Source organism: Helianthus annuus, chromosome 3 (assembly GCF_002127325.2).
Source record: "Helianthus annuus cultivar XRQ/B chromosome 3, HanXRQr2.0-SUNRISE, whole genome shotgun sequence".
Classification (NCBI taxonomy): Eukaryota; Viridiplantae; Streptophyta; class Magnoliopsida; order Asterales; family Asteraceae; genus Helianthus; species Helianthus annuus.
The window spans coordinates 35,233,506-35,253,892 of NC_035435.2; the positions used below are offsets into that span (position 1 = coordinate 35,233,506).

General features: G+C 35.3%; 2 long non-coding RNA genes across 2 annotated transcripts; both read left to right on the top strand.

Moving 5' to 3' along the window:
* Positions 1–2,312: 2,312 nt before the first annotated feature.
* LOC110942022 lies at positions 2,313–4,633 on the top strand. The gene is made up of 3 exons (XR_002594570.2): positions 2,313–2,701; positions 3,596–3,657; positions 4,428–4,633. It is a non-coding gene; the product is annotated as an uncharacterized LOC110942022 (long non-coding RNA).
* A 7,134-nt stretch (positions 4,634–11,767) lies between these two features.
* LOC110939438 lies at positions 11,768–12,801 on the top strand. Its single transcript, XR_002592257.2, has 3 exons — positions 11,768–12,173; positions 12,299–12,361; positions 12,560–12,801. It is a non-coding gene; the product is annotated as an uncharacterized LOC110939438 (long non-coding RNA).
* The last annotated feature ends 7,586 nt before the right edge of the window (positions 12,802–20,387 follow it).

Below are 20,387 nucleotides of genomic sequence, written 5' to 3' on the forward strand. Positions count from 1 at the left end.
CAACTAAATTAATTAGCCAAGAATTATAAGAGTTTTGTCGTCGGACATCAACTTACAACCAAGTAATCTAAACAGTCATAGCTAAATCTAATTTGAAATATTATGGGAACGTAGGCTCTCGTATTATTGAGGACGACTTGTTTTGTTTTGCGTTTACCTTGCTTGGCTAAATTAAGGTACGGATTCTGTTTTCTTTTCATCATAGTATGTTTATTCAAGTCCGTTACTTTGTAGTACGGATTTTTCGTCAGTACTTTCTGTTTCGTATTGTTATATGATTGGTATTTGTTGTAGCATGCAATAGACCTTAGATTTTGTGCTCGTTATTGCATGTTCTCTTTAGACTTATGTCAAGATACTTTTATTTCTGATACGCTTTGTACTCTGTCACCCGAGCAATTATAAGTTACTTGTCGTTGGGGCGTCAACGACATGGCACTCATCGTGACGGTGCGTAACTAAAGTTCACGGCGTTTCTAGTTTGTGCTTGTGTAGCACATGGCCCCTAGAGGCGAATAGACCGATCTTAGCTCTGACTCCTGACTCCTGACTCCTGTTGAGATGGAATAATGTGTGTGTGCCTACACGCACCATCTCGGCGCATGGACTATGGCCATGCATGCCTCTGTTTAGGCTCGTGGGTGCTTCTATATTACGTGACTTGTTTTATTGTTATATGTTGTCACGTATGTCTTGTCTCTGTTATGATATGTTTGATATGATTATATGCATCTGATTATGTTCAGTATCTGTTATCTGTTCAGTATAAGTTTTGGGATTCAAGTTATAAAAGTATTTGTTTCGATGCCATCTTTTGGATTTGTTAGTGTCGGTACCGATCTGTTTTGCTTCTGTATGCCCGCCTTACTTTTACTGTTGATTTCTCTGTTACTGAGCAACTTTTTGGCTCAGCCGTAGTTTTCTTTTTGGTGTTTGTCTTATTTGTTTGACAGGTAATTTGGGAAACGTGGGGAATACGTGAAGAGTGTCGTGAAGATAAAGATGTATTTTTATTTCGGTAATGTAATGAAAATGTAATTAGGATCTTTCGTTTTCAACGTTATGGATTGGTTTTAGTTTTGATATCTATATGAGTGACATGCCAGCTTGTTCCGGGTTGGGGTGTTACAATTATGGTATCAGAGCCAAGGCTCTTAGGCTCTTTCCTGTAGAAAATTTAAACCTTAAAAACAACCTGTGAGTTAATGGGTAGACGTTGGGTTAGGATTTCAACTTCTGATCAATTTTCGTACTCGTTAGTTGTTGTCTTTCAGCATTTGTTTTGGTGTTCGCTTTTGTATTTGTTTTAGAACTATTGCTAACTATGATTTGTTTATCGCCACACTAGCTTTCTTTACAATTTTAATAGGTTATTGAGATGCATGATAAGAGGACCGTTAGGACACTTATGTAAGGTAATTGACAATTATGGTCGCGAACATAATCGTGAATTACAGGTACATATGTGTGCTTTTGGACTCCTATTGTGTAGATTAGTATGTACCTGAATTTGTTGTGTCTTAGCATTCTAAATCTCACTTTACTTGTTTTGTTATTTTCGAATTTGAAATTATTTTGTATGTATCTTTTGACCATCTCAGAACTCCACACTTTAGTATGTTTCATATATAAGTATACCATGTTCAAAATTCATTTCGTAACTGTTATATCTAAATTTGCTCATCATCCGTACTTTAACAATTTGAGGACGAATTTTTGTGGGTAAAATTGTAATATTCGAAAATAAAAGTTATATTTTTTTTTATAAAATGAATAAAAATTATCAATAGAACTCGATGATCAGTTCTTAGATTATTTGTCTTAACTTTTGATAATTAAGTGTGAATGTATGTTTTATCACTTTTATTTGCTAAGTGTTTGAAGTCCTTGTTAACTGCTTTAGAGTATCCTCCAGTTACATCTGCTCCTTTTAGGGATACTTATTTTGATTTGCTTTAGTATCCGTTTAATTGCCATCTCAGAAACTCCGTACCTTAGTATGTGTTATGTCTAAATGCTTGCTATGTGTTAAGTCTTTTCCGTGTCCGTTATGATTGAGATCGTTCGTATCTGTGCTTAGCAATTTTGAGGACAAATTTTTTTTTAGGAGGGTAGAATTGTAATATTCAAAATAATAATAATAATAATAATTATAAAAAAAATCAACTTCAGTTTATTTTAAACGTTTAAACTGTTTAATTGAATTTAAATTGGGAAATAAAATTATCTTTTTAATCCAAAGAAGATATTGATTGAATCAAGCAATCAGTTTCATCCACCAACTATTTGAGCCCATCTCTTTTGAAAATTTCAACAAACTCATCGGATAAGTCGGTTGTCATGTGCATTACGTTTTGACCTTTGATTATTTAATATCCTTGAACTATCAATAGTTTTTTTAAAATCCTTCTTCAAACTTGTTTCCGTTTCGGCGGAAACCCACCGCCTACGAGCACCTTTGCCCAACCGAACTCCAGCCATACACCACTGTAACCATCGCCATGCTTTGATTATACTCGTCGCAGCCGTGAAGCGTCGCTACCTTGGTGAATATCGTCGTCGTACAACTACCGTAGTCGCCGCCACCAAACTACCCGCCACTCGTATTCCGTACGGTTCAGTCTGATTCACGCCACTGGGAGTTACTCGTGTTTCACCGATCTTGCCTCACTTTCGGATATGTTTCTGTTCGACTATTAAGGTACCCGCACGAACCACCTTACGATTTGGATTCGCATAAATATACGATTTCTGGTTTGAGTTCGTTCCGACGGCTAAAGCTTTGTTAATTTCTTTTTATTATTATTATTATTTTTTTTGAACATGACATGAGGTTGAGAAAAATAATCATACAAATTGGATAACTAGTTTGCTGCGTCTGTTTTCTGATTTCGATCCACCGGTGCATGCACGCGCACCTTTGTTTTCCATCATTTATGTGTTCTTTTGAAGTGGACATATGTATTAATTAACTGATAGTTGAATTCAAATGAGAGTCGAACAACTTAAATACTCAGTAGTGATGGAACTTCATTAATATGATCATGAGTCAGACAAGTCTTGGTTTTATTTTGACTAATATTGTACTGTGATTTTTTTTAATTGAAGAAGATGAGTATGGGGGGTTTTAGCCTCATAAATTTCTACTTCATTGTTTTTTTTTTATATATTTCTGGTTATTTAAATAGTATTACCAGATTTAGTATTTTGGTTTAATTAATAATTTACATAAATGTGGTTTAAAGTGATATTAGCTTAATTTAATATAATTATGTAAATAACACCTTGGTGGAGCATAAAAACTCATTTTGATGCCTCTCTCTCTCTCTCTATATATATATATATAAGTGTATGGTGTGTTTTCTAAATATGTTCTACAAGGTCAAGTATTATATTTATTAACTTTAGAGTGTCATGGTGTCAATATAGTTGGGAAAAGCGTAAACCTTTTATATATAATTACGTAAGATCATATGTTGAGCAACTAAATTAATTAGCCAAGAATTATAAGAGTTTTGTGGTCGGACATCAACTTACAACCAAGTAATCTAAACAGTCATAGCTAAATCTAATTTGAAATATTATGGGAACGTAGGCTCTCGTATTATTGAGGACGACTTGTTTTGTTTTGCGTTTACCTTGCTTGGCTAAATTAAGGTACGGATTCTGTTTTCTTTTCATTATAGTATGTTTATTCAAGTCCGTTACTTTGTAGTACGGATGTTTCGTCAGTACTTTCTGTTTCGTATTGTTATATGATTGGTATTTGTTGTAGCATGCAATAGACCTTAGATTTTGTGCTCGTTATTGCATGTTCTCTTTAGACTTATGTCAAGATACTTTTATTTCTGATACGCTTTGTACTCTGTCACCCGAGCAATTATAAGTTACTTGTCGTTGGGGCGTCAACGACATGGCACTCATCGTGACGGTGCGTAACTAAAGTTCACGGCGTTTCTAGTTTGTGCTTGTGTAGCACATGGCCCCTAGAGGCGAATAGACCGATCTTAGCTCTGACTCCTGACTCCTGTTGAGATGGAATAATGTGTGTGCGCCTACACGCACCATCTCGGCGCATGGACTATGGCCATGCATGCCTCTGTTTAGGCTCGTGGGTGCTTCTATATTACGTGACTTGTTTTATTGTTATATGTTGTCACGTATGTCTTGTCTCTGTTATGATATGTTTGATATGATTATATGCATCTAATTATGTTCAGTATCTGTTATCTGTTCAGTATAAGTTTTGGGATTCAAGTTATAAAAGTATTTGTTTCGATGCCATCTTTTGTATTTGTTAGTGTCGGTACCGATCTGTTTTGCTTCTGTATGCCCGCCTTACTTTTACTGTTGATTTCTCCGTTACTGAGCAACTTTTTGGCTCAGCCGTGGTTTTCTTTTTGGTGTTTGTCTTATTTGTTTGACAGGTAATTTGGGAAACGTGGGGAATACGTGAAGAGTGTCGTGAAGATAAAGATGTATTTTTATTTCGGTAATGTAATGAAAATATAATTAGGATCTTTCGTTTTCAACGTTATGGATTGGTTTTAGTTTTGATATCTGTATGAGTGACATGCCAGCCTGTTCCGGGTTGGGGTGTTACAGTTTGTGTAATTTAGTTAAGGCAACACAACTTCTACTTCGAAAATTTGAACTTATGTATATTTATATAAATGATTTTCATTTATTCTGTTTAAAAGCCAAATTTCATTCTTATTTATATTAACTAAAATTGTTTAAAAGTTATTACGGGTACATTAATTACAAAAAAAAAAGAAAATCATAAATATGTTTCATTGTATTTGTGTTAAATTGAGAAACGTTTTTATTTACATATCTATTATCTATCCTATCTAATAAATAAGAATTTTGGGTTGCCACGTGGCACCCTTAACACACTAGGATTTTGGAGGGAAGTTTTTCTACAATTTACTAATTTATTAAAAAGATAATTATAACTACCTAATTTAGTAAACAAAATATTCCGAAATTTGTGTTCAGTTTTATATCCCTAAATTAACCTTTATATTTTACTCTTGTGGAAATATGCAATCAGCTTAATCCATGTTTACTATCCCCAAAACTCAAAACCATTTTTGAAATTTCCATTTGATGATTTTTGCATCATAGTGTCGGTTGTTTAGTAATTTTGATGGGGTTCACAGTTTTAGTTTTAGTATTCAAAATCACCATATTCATTTTATATCATCTAAAAAGTTATGTTGTAAATAATGTGCAAGATAAATTCGAGTATACACAGATATATAAAAAAGCAAGGTCTATTCAAATGTTAATCCTATGAAAAATGCGGACCAATTAAAAATGACGACAAAATACCACTAAATTTGAAACCTTTCACATTTAACGTCGTAAAATGAGAATAACCTTTTATTTGTTTTGCTTTTATCCATTCTTTCTCTATGTAGGTTTTTATTATATCGGCACTTCATTCATAAACGGATTTAGGTATTGGTGTTAGGATTTAGGATGAATTTATCTGTAATGGACACCACACCTGAAATGAAGGAGATGAGGAATGTAGAAAAATTGTTTTAAATATTAACTTTTCTTCCCATGCAGAAGAAATAATTTAGAATTATTGGTGTAAAAAGGTAACATTTACCACTAAAAAATAAGATTTGTTTGAATTATGTTTAGGTTTGTCTTTCTAACTGTACATTCAACTTCATTAAAGAATATTGTGTGATCATCATCTATCTTTATGCATGTTTGTTGATGTATTTAATTTTTGTATGTTTCCAAGGGGGGAAATAAATTGGTGTTCGGATGAAAGGATTTGAGATATCCTCAAGAATGGTTAGGATACGGTCGGAAGAAAATGGATGCCTGACCTGATATTCTTGGTTTAATCTTATGTGCAATTGAAACTAGCTCAAAATCTGCTCAATCCAATGATAACGTGTCCTTTATACAACTCGTGTAATACATGATTTGAAAATTGTTATTGTAATTTTTGTTTTTGTTTTTTCGTTATTTAAAGTAATATGTAATTTCTTTTATATCTTGTTTATTTATATACTTTTGATTATATATTTTTTATTTCTCAACCCGTGTACTACACGGGTTACTAACCTAGTATATAATAAACAAGAAGATTTGGGCTGATGTGGCATTAGATTAGAGCCTCTAGGATTGGGTTTTGGCGGGAAACTCAATACGCAGCCAAAAAAATCACGCGGATCTTTCTTTTTTCTAACCCGACCCATTGATTTCGGGTCATATATATATATATATATATATAACCCTAATTCCTTTTTATTCTTCCTTGAGAAGCTACTAACCGAATATCTATCTTCTCTCACAAATCACAATCGATGTTGCTAAGTTCAACATGTGATGTTCATCTGGTGCTCCTCAATTTCAGTCGTGTGATCTTCGTTTATTTTCATCATCACCTTCTTGTCAAGCATCGTTAATATTCATTATATTCAATCAAACAGGTACTGGCTTTTTAAACTCTTCATATTAATTCTTAATCCTCTCGTATGTGATGGTCAAAATCCACAACATGAGTCGCTTGAGGGTTTTTGTTCATCAACATCGACGCTTTCTAGAGTATGTTCGTAATCGATTGAGAATTTTTCTAGATAATTATCATTCGTGTTTCATTTAAATCGATGTTTCCGGTCTAATCGATTTATTATAAGTGTTTGATTAGAGCCTCTAGGTTAGTAACCCGTGTAGTACACGGGTTGAGAAATAAAAAATATATAAGTCAAAAGTATATAAATAAACAAGATATAAAAGAAATTACATATTACTTTAAATAACGAAAAAACAAAAACAAAAATTACAATAACAATTTTCAAATCATGTATTACACGAGTTGTATAAAGGACACGTTATCATTGGATTGAGCAGATTTTGAGCTAGTTTCAATTGCACATAAGATTAAACCAAGAATATCGGGTCAGACATCCATTTTCTTCCAACCGTATCCTAACCATTCTTGAGGATATCTCAAATCCTTTCATCCGAACACCAATTTATTTCCTCCCTTGGAAACATACAAAAATGAAATACATCAACAAACATGCATAAAGATAGATGATGATGACACAATATTCTTTAATGAAGTTGAATGTACAGTTAGAAAGGCAAACCTAAACATAATTCAAACAAATCTTATTTTTTAATGGTAAATGTTACCTTTTTCACCAATAATTCTAAATTATTTCTTCTGCATGGGAAGAAAAGTTAATATTTAAAACAATTTTTCTACATTCCTCGTCTCCTTCATTTCAGGTGTGGTGTCCATTACAGATAAATTCATCCTAAATCCTAACACCAATACCTAAATCCGTTTATGAATGAAGTGCCGATATAATAAAAACCTACATAGAGAAAATATGGATAAAAGCAAAACAAATAAAAGGTTATTCTCATTTTACGACGTTAAATGTGAAAGGTTTCAAATTTAGTGGTATTTTGTCATCATTTTTAATTGGTCCGCATTTTTCATAGGATTAACATTTGAATAGACCTTGCTTTTTTATATATCTGTGTATACTCGAATTTATCTTGCACATTATTTACAACATAACTTTTTAGATGATATAAAATGAATATGGTTATTTTGAATACTAAAACTAAAACTGTGAACCCCATCAAAATTACTAAACAACCGACACTATGATGCAAAAATCATCAAATGGAAATTTCAAAAATGGTTTCGAGTTTTGGGGATAGTAAACATGGATTAAGCTGATTGCATATTTCCACAAGAGTAAAATATAAAGGTTAATTTAGGGATATAAAACTGAACACAAATTTCGGAATATTTTGTTTACTAAATTAGGTAGTTATAATTATCTTTTTAATAAATTAGTAAATTGTAGAAAAACTTCCCTCCAAAATCCTAGTGTGTTAAGGGTGCCACGTGGCAACCCAAAATTCTTTGGGCTGATGTGGCATTAGATTAGAGCCTCTAGTATTGGGTTTTGGCGGGAAACTCAATACGCAACCAAAAAAATCACGCGGATCTTTCTTTTTTCTAACCCGACCCATTGATTTCGGGTCATATATATATATGTAACCCTAATTCCTTTTTGTTCTTCCTTGAGAAGCTACTAACCGAATATCCATCTTCTCTCACAAATCACAATCGATGTTGCTAAGTTCAATATGTGATGTTCATCTGGTGCTCCTCAATTTCAGTCGTGTGATCTTCGTTTATTTTCATTATCACCTTGTTGTCAAGCATCGTTAATATTCATTATATTCAATCAAACAGGTACTGGATTTTTAAACTCTTCATATTCATTCCTAATCCTCTCGTATGTGATGGTCAAAATCCACAACATGAGTCGCTTGAGGGTTTTTGTTCATCAACATCGACGCTTTCTAGAGTTTGTTCGTAATCGATTGTGAATTTTTCTAGATAATTATCATTCGTGTTTCGATGTTTCCGGTCTAATCGATTTATTATAAGTGTTTGATTGGTGGAGTCATGTTTTTGTTTTGGCGGAATTGTCTTTGCATCATATGTATTTTTATGCAAGTCATTAGATGGGTCAAAATGCTGGAACTGCTATGGAGGCATCGGTGATTCAGTGCTGCAATATTTTTTTACGATTCAGAGTGAAATAAGGGAGCCACCAGTATAATGTTTTATTATTCTCTCTGTCTCTTTCTTTGATTATGGATCAATTTTACGTGCTTCTTCATACTAGATACTTCATAGTCTTTGAACCCTGATTGTGTAAAATCATAAGAACTCAAAATAAATCTATTTTAAAGTTACATATATTAAATTCTATGTGTATATACAGTTAACATGTAGAAAATGATTAAAATAATCTCCATTTTTGATTTAGCATCCTGGTAATATAGTTGTTGATGACATGATGGTGGAAGGCTGGTATATCATATGATTTTGGAATGATGGAAAGATAATGACTGATCATTTACTCTCTAAACCTTTTTATTGCCGTGAGAAAAAATATACAGGATTTTCTTTAAATTACTGATCCATGAGCTCTTGCAGCGTAAGCGCGAGCAACAGAGAAGGTTTGTTGGAAGCTTCTTATGGAGTTTATGAGAAAGTTCCAAAAAAGGTATATGGCTCCTTGGCTCCCACGTTTAGCTTTCTTTTTTTTCCATTTCAAATTTTGTAGTTCATTTCAAGTGGGTCAAATGTCACATAATGGTAATCATGTTTCACCATTATTCTACCTAAGCGCTTAAATTGAAGAATTAAAAATGTTTATCCAAAGATTCAACTTTCAATTTTAGAACAATGTTATGAAATTAAAGAAAATATGGCCTGAAATTTATAGAAAATTTGTGCAGAATAGCTGATTGATGATCTGGATGTGGAATTGGTATGTTGTACAAAGGGGAAACTAATTATAACGATCCCCTAAAACTAGGATGTTGCACAATGCCATGAAATCTAATTTGAAGATGGATGAAGTGAAGGTACATTATGTACAAATGCCAATACATTTCAAATTAAATTTCATTACGAAAACTGATTTGAATTATATGCATTTACTCTTGCTTGCTAACGGATGTCGCATGCCGTTTAAACATCCAACTTTACGAAAACATCCACGGATTCAAGCATCAGGTAAGAATTTCTTTTTCGGATTGTTAATCCTTTTCTTTATCTAATGTATCCATGCTTTGGTTAATTGGTTCGACGACAGAATGCGCTAGCCGCCACCACCAGCATTCATGGCTAGGGTTCCAACAAGTTGATCTGGAGCCAGTTCTATTAACAGGTCTGCGTTTTTTTTAATAAAAAGTATATGTTGATTCTCCATTATGGTTGTCGTTGAGTCTTCTATTTTTCTTTACGATGTATGCTCCTGTTTCCTCTATTTTAGGTTATTGGGTTGAATTGTTGTTATATATCTTTTGCTAAAACCATCGTTTGTATCAGTTATATACCCTTTTTGTTAGTAAATCAGTTTTTCCGATTAAAGATTTTATTTTAATTTACATATTTTGTATGTTTTTTATTAGTTACATTGCAAACTTTAGTTGGATTGAAGATGTTGGTTTGAATATGGACAATGGATTTAAGACTAGAGATATGACGAATATAAAATATAATGCAAGGTGGTTCTTCGAATCAGATATTTTAAACGGGTTCTAAAGTTTTTGATATAGGTTAGATGATTATAATTTCTAATTATATTAGTTTTTTTAAATATGTTTAGGGAGTAATAACAGTTTTATATACGTAATATATATATATATACACATATATTATTGCGCCTTACTTATCTCGGGCATGCGCTTTTTTTGCATCTTGTGTCTAGGCTCCAGGCAAGGCCTATTCGCCTTGAGTCCGCCTTGCGCCTTTGACAACATAGGTTAGATTAAGTTTTTTCACTATATTTTTTTACTTGCAGACTTATAAATCTCCTAGCCACTAGCCAGTATGGATGAATTGCACATGCTCTTGCTACAGTACTCCGTGAGGAAGGCTTGCATGCATTATACAAAGGATGGCTTCCTTCTATCATTAGTGTTGTAAGTTTAAGTTCTAATGTTTTTAATAATGGTCTTAACATGTTATATGTTGGATTTAGGTTTTTATTGTAGATTTCTTATATAAATAACAAATTAGGTGCTGGCTAACTTGGATTTAGGTTTTTCTTGTAGATTTCTCGATGCTCTACTCTTCTTCGTTTTCATTGTTCAATGATTTAGACTCTACAATCATCTAATAGAAGGTATGTTTTTAGCTTCATTCCTCTATGATTTTTATTGTTAATCTAATTTTCTCTGTTAGACGCATCATTTATTCGATTCTATTTCAGATTCAACACAGATCGTTATGTATTATAAACCTTTAAGTAATAATACTAAAAATTGGTGCCATGGATGTTACGGTTTGATGTTAATGACATATCTGAAGATGCAAGGCAAGATGCAAAGGAATCCTTGAATAATATTTATCGATCAATTGTAAGTGCTAATCTTAATCCTTTTCCTTTTCATATTTTTATTCTATATTGGATCCTTGATTTTCTGCAAGAAGGATACGCAATCAGTAAGAAGAGAAGAAGTGGTCGTCGTTGCCATTGCTAAGTACATCGCCGATCTGTCTGCCAAATCAATGGGTCCTTCTCCGTCGTGCTCTCTGGCGGTACTTTATTCGATACTACCAGGTAACTATAACCCTAACAACCTACCTTCCTAATTGATTACGGATTAGTTACATGTTACTAGAAAAGAAGTTAGAGGTTGTAGTTGTTATATTAGTTGTTTTATTGTGTTATTTTTGGTTTGATAGTTAGAGCTCAAATATAACTGAACTTAAGTTGCTGGAGCCTCCGTACAAGTAGATGGATTGGTCGAAATGGTTGATTTTCTATTTCATTGGTTCAGGAAGAGAGTCCATTAACGATCCTCAACATCCAGATTTTTATGAAGGAGAAGAGATGTGGATGGCACGAGGCTTCATTAATCAGTTTTTTTTTTTTTATGTAAGTTACACTTCCAATAAATGAACATGAATTCGTAGATGAACAAGTAGGTTTTTTTTCTTAATTCTGGACTAAAAATTAGATTTGGGTATTTTCCGCCATAGTGTACTTTTATTTCTCTATGGATTTCTAATTAAAGCTTAATACATGTTAATTATGTATGTGCATGTACTTGCTATTTACGTGTAATTAATGAGCCTTAAACAAAGGCTAAAGCTAATACATTCATTAATTAAAGTTTTTTTAAGCGTAAAAGAACTATATAATCCTCAAAGCTTTACAAAGAAATTATGGTGTACTTTTTGTATAAAAAATAGTATTTTCTTACTTTATCCAAAGTATGAGGTGCATCAGTGTGATTAGAAACGGCCGGCTTGGGTTGGGTTAGGACATACCACGCACAATCTACTGGATGATGATGATGATAGTGGTGAACTTGGCAGCTCTGTTAAGTCTAAAAAGACCAATAAAAAGGTAAACAACTTTAGAAAAAAATAGTGAAACCCAAGAAGATGAAGATAATGAGGTATAAATTCTGGTACTATTATTGGTAAAATTATTATTTTTTTAATTGTAGGTTATTGTACTCGTGTCTTATGTAACAATCGGTACTGATTATGACTGTATTTGGTGTTGTAGGGAGCTGTAAATCTGAAAGAAGAAAGATGAGTGAAGCAAAAAGTTATTCAAGATATCTTGGATAGTTCTAAGGTATTGCATATCATCTTTTATTGGCAGCGACACAATTTATTTGTCACTCTATATTGCTAATATTTTGATAATTAACGGTAATTTGTTGGTCAAATATTAATTCCAAAGTTCTATTGTTGTGACAGTCGCAAGAAGAAAGACTGCTCGACCAAAAACGAGAGGATCACATAGAAGCCCTCCTTGACCAGGTACATTTTACATGCATGTTCTAATTATGGACTGTCGACAAGATTCTCGGGTTGGTAACGAGACAAAACGGGTTTGGTTTGAACAGGTCATCATTAGTCATTAGTCTGGGCCAAAAGTCTCAGACTCAGCTTCAACTACCTTTTCTTTTCATTATCATAAGTACTTAAGGCGTACATTGTGACTGTAAAAACCAATAGTGTTGGATTATCACAGGGCTAGCTAAAATGAAAACATGGCAGATTGGCTGAATGGGTCAAAACTTGGTACAAAGAGCAGTTTTCACTGTGGGCAAGATAGATGGTAATGGGTCAAAATAGGTTTGTTTTGAACCGGGTCATCTTGAGTGTAAGTTGAAATGAGCCAGTCTGACTTTCAACCATGTTTTATCTTTTTATTTTCATAAATATTTAAGCCTTAATTGTAACTATAAAAACAATATGTTGGTGCACTTGTGTCTGTACTTTGTCTGTATTCAGTCTCGATGTAAAACGATGTCTATGTTAGTCTTGTAAGTTTGACCAAGTCAACTATCCTCCTAGTTTGACTTGGCCAAACAGTTAGTTTATGAATGTAACATGTCTGGCTCGTAGGATGACCCATCGAAGGATAGTGAGATCCTTCGATGAGATCGAAAGTTGAACCTTCGATGGATGGACCTCGACAGATCAACCTTCGAGGTCACTGAGAACCCTTCGATGGAAGTCTGATCGAAAGATGATCTTTCGATCAGTATTCCTGATCCTTCGATAGGTTCAACATCGATAGATGATCCTTCGTGACATCTATCGGATCCTTCGGTCAGACCTGCTGTGTATGGGTATATAAACCCATGCAGTGTGTTCATTTCACACAGACATGAGAGACAGATGCACACATAGAGAGTTGAGAGCATTCTGTCCGAAACACACACACCTTGAGAGTTTGCAAAACTGATTTGTAAACATTGTGCTTGTAACCGGAACCTTCATTCGTATTAATACAAGTGGTGTTAATCGGTGAACCTTTGTGTGTTTGTGTTTATACTTGTTTCATCTTGGTTTGCTTGCTAGCTTGGATTCCGCACTCGCTAGTGGGTTTGTATAACAAGGTTTAGGTTCGTCATCCTCCGAGAGGGACCTACAAGTGGTATCAGAGCCGTGGCTCTTTACCTTGTTTAAAACCGGGTTTGTTCAAGTTCTTGGTGTGTTTGGACACTTGGTTTAGCACCCGTTTTTGGTGGTTTTCTTGCATTTGAAAACTGAAAAACGCGTTCTAAACCTTTCGGGAGTGTTCAAGGTTGGGTTGGGTAACTTAAAAACTTGTTTTTAAGGAACTTTGTTATTTCCGGCCAATTTCCGGTCATTATTCCGGTGACTGTTTTCTGGATAGGGTTGTCCATTTTGGGTAATATTTTCAAAGTTGGTGAAAAGTTGTGTCTGCACATACCTTCTTCCGAAAGTTGTGCACCAACCCATCACCTTTCCCACCTACCCGTCAACTTCGTGTCAGTGTGTCAGAAGCATTCGAAAGATATCCTTCGACATCAAAAGACCATCTTTCGATCAAAGACAGCTCGATAGATAAGCATCTTTCGAGTAGTCTTTCGAAGTCTAAGCATTATCTTTCGTTCTTGGAATCTTTTCGAAGGATACATTCTCGAAAGATAAGGATCTTTCATTGTGAATCTTTCGAGATCAGTGTTCGAAAGATAAGGATCTTTCATTGTGAATCTTTCGAGATAGTTATCCGAAAGATAAGGATCTCTCGAATTGTGAATCCTTCAAGATAGTTATTCGAAAGATAAGGATCTTTCTATTTGTGAATCTTTCGAAGTCTTTGTTCGAAACTCAACAGTGATCTTTCGAACACTGTTGATCCTTCGAACAAGTCTTGATCTTTCGATTCTTGTCTGTTTGAATTTAACAGTTTGCATTTGTGAAGGTTTTCAATTAGTATCTCATCAAAATGAGTTGTACAAGTCCTTGGGACTGGAGTATTGACTCACAATCTAGTCAAGAGCTAACCTCCGCTGCAGCTTGGGCAAAGAGTATGTTTCCACAGCCATCAATCAGTGCTAGTCAATGGGCATTGCTGTCAAATCAAAATCAAAACATACAGAATCTTGTTGTAGCGAGAAGAGAAGGATATGCAGCTACCAGAAAGACACATCATGATTTGTTGAAGAAGAAGTTTGAATCATTTCACTTCTTAGAGAATGAAACCCTAAATGATCTAACTACTCGTTATTATCATTTGATGTGTGAGATGTATTCTGGTGGTGTTCTTGTCTCTCAACAGGAAATGGTAGCACGGTTTGCTGATGCTCTACCTCCAAAGTGGAGCCCATTCATAGAGTTTTTAAAGCATACGGGCGTTTTAAATGCTGTCAATGTTAATATCTATGAATTCATTCAGAAGTTGGAGCACAAGAACGAAGAGGAAATTCGGAAAGCTAAAAGGATTACACCTACTCAAAACACAGAAATGTATTTGCCTGGTTTTGGTCCTTCAGCTAGTTCTAGTTCTGTTCAGCAACCGGAGCTTCAAACGGCGTTCGTATCCAATACAAGCTCTTCTCCGTGTCCACAGTTCAATCAAACCCAACTACAAGCCCAAGTTTCCACAACACAATCTCAATTTGATCCAAGTGTCGATTGTGGTCCGGACATACAGTTGGGAAACGGTGATCAAACAAGAACTGCGTTCTATGCTGAAATTGTCAAAAATGTCAATGATTGTGAATCTTTGGGAAATGATGACAGTTCAGGATATAGTGGCAGCTCTGATGAAGAATCAGATTTAAATGAAAGAACTGATTCTGAAGCTGATAATTTGTCGGATGATGCCAAGGAGACAAGGTCAAAAATCTGACTTGATCAAGAAAGCTGATGCTACATCGAACGAAATGGAGAAGATTCTCACTGAAGATGGATCTTTCTCTTCTCAGATTGCCTTTGTGGCTAATGTCACAGATTCTACAAGTCAGGTTCAAGCTAAAACTCCTAGCATATGTAGTGATTGTGCCGATATGAAACTTAAATGTGATGAATTGAAACGTGAATCTGAAACGGTTCATAGTCACAATCAAAGTTTGGTTATTGAACTGTCCAAGTGCCAAGAGGCAAACATGGTGTTAACTCGAAACGAAAAGGATTTTAAATCTGTAATTGAAACCCTAACGAAAAGTGTTTCCGAATTGAACAAAGTTGTTTATCATAAACAAGTTAGTATTAACAATTATATTAATCTTGTTGAGGAAACCAAAAGGGAGTTAGCCATTGCCAAATGCGAGCATGATGCTATCAAGCAAAAGTTGGAGAGTTATTCTAACTCCCGATTTGTGCTCGATCACATCATAGACGTTCAAAAACTGAAAGGTAATGTGAAAGGCGTAGGGTATAAGGCGTGTCCACCCCCTTTGAGACACAACTATACCAAAATGCCCGATGAAGAGGAAATGCCTCGGTATGAACCCAGTGTGCCTCTTGATGTTGAGGAATTTGTTACTGGCCTAGGGTTCAAACCGGACAATTCATCGGAGGGCTCATCTGATAACAAAGAAAAGTCATCATGTGATTCAACTCAAAGTCCTCCAACCATTGAGGACTATGATTCTACAGATGATGAATCAGATGTAAGTGACCAGGATGAATCACTTGATGTGACGAAAGGAGTAGAAATTCCAATAGAGAATCATATTCTTTGTGATCCTCCTACTCCTGCCATGCAACCTGTTGCCAAGAAAGTGATAAATCCTGTCAAAGATGTCAAGAATGACAAAGAAAGTGTGTTTGCTGTTAAAAGCAATAATTTGTTGTACACTTTGGTCGGAGATGTTAAAATTTATTCAAACAATGATTTTCCAATTAAAAATGTCAATCCATCCTTGATTGATAAAGTTTTTGAAGATAACACAAGCAAGTTTTTGGGAAAGACGATCCCTGGAGTTACTGTAACTCAATGTGATCCAATTCCAAAGGCTGAAATCAGAAAACAATTTGGGAATCAAAAGTCACCGACAAAGCAACAACCAATTGTTTTTAAAGGTAAACAACAACAACGAGCTCCAAAGCCAAAGGCTAAGGTTGAATCAAAAGGAGCTCGTTACAAGAAGAAAGCAAAAGATGTTAAATTTGTAGCATCAAAGGGTACGGATAAGATTGAGACTTTTGAAAACAAATCAAACACCGATTTTGTACAAAAAGTCAAGATTTTGAAGCGTAACAGCGATAACAATTACACCCAACAAACACACAGATGGGTGTGATGAAAGAGCAAGTACCTCAGGTTCTACAGGTTCGACATCTGCTAGTCGAACAAATTCTCCTAAGTTTGTTGAAAGGAGAACTTGTTTCAAATGTGGGAAGTTTGGGCACATCATTAAAGACTGCACAAACTAGCCCAAACCAAATTTTGTTGAAAGAACCCCCTCTGAACAAGGTCACTCACAACGTCGTACTGTTTCTCCAAAACATGATAGACGCACTATTAAAGAACAAGAAACAAAACAACGACGTAAAAATGTAAAGGTGATCGAAAAGGCTTTAAAACCGGAAACTGTTAAAAGGAAACCTAGTTTGTCACAACCTTTAAAACCAAAAATTGTACATAATACACAATCTGGTAAACAGAAACAAGCTTGGAAACCGAAAACAGGTGAAGGTTCAGGGGGAGGCGTGAAATTTCCAAATCATCAAGAGATTGAAATTACATTTCTTGATTCTCAGGGGCAACCCAAGTCTATGAAGGCTTGGGTCCCCCTCTCCAACTAATCTCTGAGTGAGTGTGCAGGAAGTTCCAGGAGGAACTATCGATAGTCATAGGATTATTGATAGTGGAATGTCCTTGCACAAGATAGGCGACAGAAGAAATTGTTGCCTTTGGTGGAGAGAGGGAAGAAGAAAAGAAGACAAAAATGTCTGATGGAAGAATATGTTTGAATGAAGTTGCAAAATTCGACCAAATGGAGAACGTGCCAAAAAATTTGGTCATTATGGTTTTTGATCGGGTCCTCAGGAAAGAATACAATGAAATGTGTGCAGAAGCCTTGCGATAGATTGAACATCCGCACACCATTTCTGAAAGAGAAAGACAGAGACCTTCGCTGGTGCAATGTTGAAGACCAGCCGGACCCGGAGGTTTATGTTCTTGTTGCTGTCAAGAGATTTTTCAGTAGCTACAAAATCGACTTTGAAGTCCACACCGAGTGGATATCCAGTTTGGGAGAGTGCTCAGATTTCTTGCAATGCACGAAACAGTTGCAGGATACGGTTTTTAAAAGTTCTAGTCTCTCCTATACTTGTTGATTTTTAAGCTGCTTTATGAACTATTATCATCTCATACAACACTCTTTGACCTGACACATTGATCTCGAATATCACCTCACGTGTGATTGTTTCTTTGTGAAACTTGTCAATGTTGTTAAGGTCCACACCAATGACCAACGTGCCGACCTTTTTACCAAAGCTTTTGACAAATCTAGATTTGACTTCTTATTATTGGTAAACGGCATTAAGGTCAAGCAAGAGTAAACCAACATCGGAAAATCATTTTTGTATATATCTTTGTGTCTTTTAAATTTATCTTAGTTTATTGATTTTAGGGGGAGTAAATCCAAAAATCGGAAAATCCAAAAACATCGAAAAATTTCAAAAACACAAAAACAATAGAAAAACAAAAATGAGTTTCCTGGCGAGCAAAAGAGAAAATGATAGTACATCAGTGGTCTATCCAAACCTCTTTAAACCTTAAAATGAAAAACGATAAACAGCTCTATATAAGATGTATCGGTAGGCTCACAATCATTTTAAAGTGTGCAGGGTGATATAAATCTTAAATAGACTGAAGACCAGGTGGGAACCATTCATTGGCATATGGTCTTAGTACCAAAATTTCGTTTGATAGATTGCCGAGGTTCAGAGATATTCGGTCTTTATGCTGCTTATCATCTGAGTATCATGGTTGTATCTTTTACCGAAAAATAACGGGGACGCAAGTCTAGATCTTCCATGATACTATACATACGTGTACATATTACATACTGCATTCGACCTCAATAAGTGATAAACAATCACATGTCCAATCAAATAAGTGATAAAATATCACATTTATCCGGGAGTCAAGTTCGTCTCTCTGCTGTACGGAAGTACTGACCTGTTCACGGACTTGCTCCTGTGCCCTCATGCATATGAAAATCAAGTTCCTCATCAATAAGTGATTATATCACATAGGGCTTGTTTTCAAATCAAAATAAGTGAGTATCTCACAGCTTATACGGTCAAACAGATGATAATCGGTATACTCACCGGTAAGATGAATTCTCGTGCATACCTTGATACGGGAATGTGTCGTGATGTGGATGAACACCGGTCGGTAAGTATAAATCATACCTTAACGTACACCCTCGCCATGATTACATCTGATAAGTTGAGCTTAAGTGGACAACAATACCGATAATTGTTATAGGATGCTTGTCTTAATGTTAACTAACTGAACAACAAGAGTTTTTTGGCATGACCGTACACTGATATGATTCTCTTACCCTCGAAACTCGCAAAAAGAATGTCTGTATATATTTATTTACTGCTTAACTTTTATTGTTTTTATTTTTAAACATTTTCGTCGTTTGGTGCATATCAGCACGACATTAGCGGTGATGTCGTTTGATAACACTCAAAGGATATTAAAATTGTTGTCTTTTAATTTCAAAAATACCAAAAAGATTTTAGGTGTGTTTTAATATAAACTTTATAAAAGCCAAAAAGATTTTATTTCTACTTTATTTTCGATCGTACGATGTTGGAGCTCAAGTCTTCGTTACCTGAAACCTGAACGAAAACCGAATTGACTAAATCTTCATAAACGGTCGAAATTTGCAAGTTTTGAAAGTTAAATCTAAAATTGAGAAATTTATTAAACTTTCAAACTGTCGGACGGTGTTTGATAGTGACATGGGCATTCGTGTGTCATTTGTTTATACTAACAATTCCAAGCAGTTGTTCTCATTACGCGTTTAGATTTCTTGCATGTGCAGATTCTAAAGGCTAGGAGAACATGGTCGATGACAAGCTTCGGAATGAAGACACGACGTGAAGGCACTCAAAAGATGAAGATGATCGAGTAGCCGCTGACCATCATCAACACCACAAGGATCTCACTTCATAAAGATCAAGTCATTCACGAGCATAACTCAAGGGGGAGCTTATGTTAAGGGGGAGTTTGTCAACACACTTCCTACATGATACGGGTAGTTTGTTGATACACTCTCTACTTTCAAGACGTGAAGACTTTGAAGATCCTCCGACATTGAAGACTTGAAAGGACATCAGAGTCTTGAAGACATGAAGATCAACGATGATCAAGATCAAGACAAATCTGCAAACATCGAAGATCGAGACAAAGCTACAGCCAAGGGGGAGTTTGTTGGTGCACTTGTGTCTGTACTTTGTCTGTATTCAGTCTCGATGTAAAACGATGTCTATGTTAGTCTTGTAAGTTTGACCAAGTCAACTATCCTCCTAGTTTGACTTGGCCAAACAGTTAGTTTATGAATGTAACATGTCTGGCTCGTAGGATGACCCATCGAAGGATAGTGAGATCCTTCGATGAGATCGAAAGTTGAACCTTCGATGGATGGACCTCGACAGATCAACCTTCGAGGTCACTGAGAACCCTTCGATGGAAGTTTGATCGAAAGATGATCTTTCGATCAGTATTCCTGATCCTTCGATAGGTTCAACATCGATAGATGATCCTTCGTGACATCTATCGGATCCTTCGGTCAGACCTGCTGTGTATGGGTATATAAACCCATGCAGTGTGTTCATTTCACACAGACATGAGAGACAGATGCACACATAGAGAGTTGAGAGCATTCTGTCCGAAACACACACACCTTGAGAGTTTGCAAAACTGATTTGTAAACATTGTGCTTGTAACCGGAACCTTCATTCGTATTAATACAAGTGGTGTTAATCGGTGAACCTTTGTGTGTTTGTGTTTATACTTGTTTCATCTTGGTTTGCTTGCTAGCTTGGATTCCGCACT